Source organism: Solanum stenotomum, chromosome 4 (genome assembly GCF_019186545.1).
Source record: "Solanum stenotomum isolate F172 chromosome 4, ASM1918654v1, whole genome shotgun sequence".
Taxonomy (NCBI): Eukaryota; Viridiplantae; Streptophyta; class Magnoliopsida; order Solanales; family Solanaceae; genus Solanum; species Solanum stenotomum.
This window is the reverse complement of record NC_064285.1, coordinates 6008478-6012681: the sequence shown is the minus strand read 5'-3', so window position 1 is coordinate 6012681 and position 4204 is coordinate 6008478. Positions and strand designations below refer to the sequence as shown.

General features: G+C 44.9%; 1 pseudogene; it reads right to left on the bottom strand.

The window, feature by feature from the left end:
- Window positions 1-206: 206 nt before the first annotated feature.
- LOC125863242 (uncharacterized) lies at window positions 207-4204 on the bottom strand (annotated as a pseudogene).

The window sequence follows — 4204 nt, the reverse complement described above, 5'->3', positions numbered from 1 at the left end:
CTCTCTCGTACAATTCTTTTCTTTTCCTCTCTCAAATTGTGGACTAAAATGTTAAACCCTACTAACATATTTTAATATTTCATATTTGACCCATTATTATTAAAAAAAATTAAATTACCCGTAAATTAATTAACTATAGTTAAATGACTATTCAAAATTATCAAAAAAAATGATTTTCCAGGTCCGGGTCATTACATTATCCACCACTAAAAATCATGTTCGTCCTCGAACATAAGGTGAAATAAAGTATCTGAAGCTTCAAAAAGCTGAGGATATCTGGCACGCATATCAGACTCTGTCTCCCAAGTTGCCTCTCCCACTGATCGGTGCTTTCATTGCACCTTCACTGAAGCAATCTCCTTGGTCTTAAGCTTTCGAACCTGCCTATCCAATATAGCTATAGGTTCCTCTTCAAATGTCAAGTCTAGACCTAACTCCACTGAATCGAGTGAAAGCACATGTGACTCATCCGGAATATACTTCCGAAGTATAGAGACATGGAAAACAGGATGAACTGCCGACAAACCAGGTGGCAAGGCCAACTTATAGGCCACCTCTCCCACTCGACTTAAAATCTAAAAAGGTCCAATGAATCTAGGGCTAAGCTTGCCCTTCTTGTCGAACCGCATCACACCCTTCATAGGTGACACTCTAAGCCAAACATGATCACCCTCCATAAACATTAAGGCTCTAACTCTCCGGTCTCCATAACTCTTCTGTCGACTCTGGGCTGTCAACAGTCTATACTGAATCCTACGGACTTGCTCCATAACATCTCTAAGCAAGTCAGTATCCAAAGAGTCCATCTCTGCCAAATCAAACCAACCCATCGGAGACCTACATCGTCTGCCATACAACGCCTCAAATGGGGTCATCTGAATACTAGAGTGATAACTGTTATTGTAGGCAAACTTTGCTAAGGGTAAATGTCGATCCCATCTAGCACAAAAATTGATCACACATGCTCGGAGCATGTCCTCCAACACCTGAATCGTCCGCTCGGACTGACCATCTGTCTGAGGGTGAAAGGCTGTACTTATATCTAGCTGAGTACCCAAACCATGTTGTAATGCCTTTCAGAAGTGAGAAGTAAATAGTGAACCTCGATCTGATATAATAGAAACAGGAACCCCATGTAGTCGCACAATCTGACTGATATATAGCTCGGCTAACTTCTCTGCCGTATTTTTCACCCGAACCGGAATGAAGTGGGCAGACTTGGTCAGCCTGTCAACAACAACCCAAATGGAGTCATAACCACCCACTGTGGTAGGCAAACCCACAACAAAGTCCATAGTGATCTGCTCCCACTTCCAAGTAGGAATAGGCATCCTCTGAGATACACCCCCGGGACGCTGGTGCTCACACTTGACCTGTTGACAAGTCAAACACCTAGAAACAAAGTCTGAAATATCTCTCTTCATCCCACACCACCAGTAATACTGACTCAGATCATGATACATCTTCGCTGCTCCCGGATGGATAGAATATCGGGAACAATGGGCCTCTTCAAGAATCAGTCTAGTCAACTCTCCCGTCTTGGGCACACAAATCCTGCCTCCGATCCTCAACACACCGTCAGAATCAATGACAGCCTCCTTGGCTTCCCCTCTCAATACTCTGTCTCGAATGAGACATAACTTCTCATCATCAAACTGGTGCGCACGGATCTGCTCGACTAAAGAAGACTAAGCCTCAATAAAAGCAATCATCCCATCACTCTCCTCTGAGATCTGCAACCGGACAAGACTATTAGCTAACCTCTGAACATCTCTAGCTAATAGTCTCTCCTCAATGCTAAGTGTTGCAAGACTTCCCATGCTAGGAGTCTTCCTACTCAGAGCATCGGCAACAACATTGGCCTTCCCCGGATGATATAGAATGGTCACATCATAGTCTTTCAACAACTCAAGCCACCTACGCTGCCTCAAGTTCAGATCCCTCTGACTAAAGATATACTGAAGACTCTGATGATCAGTGAAGATCTCACAATGCACCCCATACAAATAATGACGCCATAACTTAAGCACAAATACCACAGCTGCCAACTCTAAATCATGAGTAGGGTAGTTCTTCTCATGGGTCTTCAACTGCCTAGAAACATAAGCAATCACCTTCCCCTTCTGCATCAATACACCACCCAAATCGACTCCTGAAGCATCACAATAAACATTAAAGTCCACGCCCTCCTCAGGTAGAGTCAACACAGAAGCCGAAGTCACCAAAGTCTTGAGCTTTTGAAAACTCTCCTCACACTCATCAAACCACTGGAAACCCACACCCTGTCGAGTCAATCTAGTCAATGGAGCTGTAATAGTAGAGAAACTCTGAACAAATCGTCGATAATAACCTACCAATCCCACAAAACTCCTAATCTTGGTAGGAGAATTAGGTCGCGTCCAGCCTCTAACTGCCTCAATCTTGGCCGGATCTACTCTAATACCCTCCTTGGACACCACGTGTCCCAAGAATGCCACAGAATTAAGCCAGAACTCACACTTTGAGAACTTGGCATACAACTTCTCTTCCCTCAATCTCTGAAGTACAATTCTCAAGTGTCGGACATGGTCATCCTCGGTCCTGGAGTAAACCAAAATGTCATCGATGAAGACAATCACAAAAGAATCAATGTATGGTCGAAACACCCCGTTCATCAACTCCATAAAAGCTGCAGGGGCAATAGTCAACCCAAAGGACATCACTAAGAACTCATAATGCCCATACCGAGTCCGAAAAGCTGTCTTAGGGATATCTGATGCCCTAATCTTCAACTGATGATACCCAGACCTCAAATCAATCTTAGAGAACAAAGATGCCCCCTGTAGCTGATCAAACAAGTCATCAATACGCGGAAGAGGATACTTATTTTTCACGGTTACCTTGTTTAACTGTCTATAATCAATACACATCCTCATAGTCCCATCTTTCTTCTTCGCAAACAACATAGGGGCACTCCAAGGTGACACTCTAGGGCGAATAAACCCCTTACTCAATAAATCCTGCAACTGATCCTTCAACTCTTTCAACTCTACTGGAGCCATACGGTAGGGAGGAATAGAAATAGGCTTAGTGCCCGACTCCAAATCAATAGCAAAATCGATATCTCTATCGGGAGGAACACCTGAAAGATCAGAAGGGAATACATCGAGAAACTCCTGAACCACGGGAACAGAATCTATGGAAGGTGGTTCAACACTGGTGTCCCGAATAAAAGCTAAGTAAGACAAACACCCTCTCTCCACCAATCTCTGAGCACGGATAAAAGAAATGACCTTGCTAGGATAAGAGCCATTAGCACCCTTCCACTCAACCCTCGGAACACCAGGCATTACTAAAGTCACAGTCTTAGCATTACAATCAAGGACAACATGATAAGGAGAAAGCCAATTCATACCCAAGATAACATCAAAGTCTACCATCCCCAGAATGATTAAATCTACCCAAGTGTCATACCCCGCTAGAGAAACAAGACAAGATCGATATACTCGATCCACCACTAAGGGTTCACCCACGGGTGTAGAAACACGAATAGGTACAGTCATGCTATCACATATCATATCAAATTCAGCAGCAAAATAGGTGGACACATAAGAGAATGTAGACCTTGGATCAAATAATACAGACGCAGATCGATGACATACTGGGATGATACCTGTAATAACAGCATCAGAAGTCTCCGTTTCGGGTCTCCCCGGAAAAGCATAACAGTGGCCCCCTCGGCCACCTCCAGCCTGGGTGGTAACTCTACCCCCATTCTACTGAGCTGCAGAACCACTACTAGAAGCTCTACCGCCTCTACCTGACTGAACTCTGCCGCGGCCTCTACCCTGCTGTACCGGTGGTCTAGCCTAAAATGAAGAATTAAGTTGGGACCCTCCACGACCCCTTTGGGAAGTACACTGTCGCATCAGGTGATCGGGATCTCCACAAGAAAAGCAAAATCTCTGTCCCGAAAACTGCTGTGCGGACCCTGAAAACCCACTATAATTGCCTCGCCCCATAGGTCGCTGCTGTGAACCGTGACCCACGCTATAAGAACCCCGAGGTATCTGACCACCCTCAGATGTCGGCATAGATGCATGAACGGGTCCTCGCTGCTCAAAGGAACCACTCCCTCTGTGTGATCCCCTGCTCCAGATGAAACACCATGAAACTGACCTGTTGTACGGACTCTCTTAGGGTCCCCAAACTCTTCTCTCTCCAT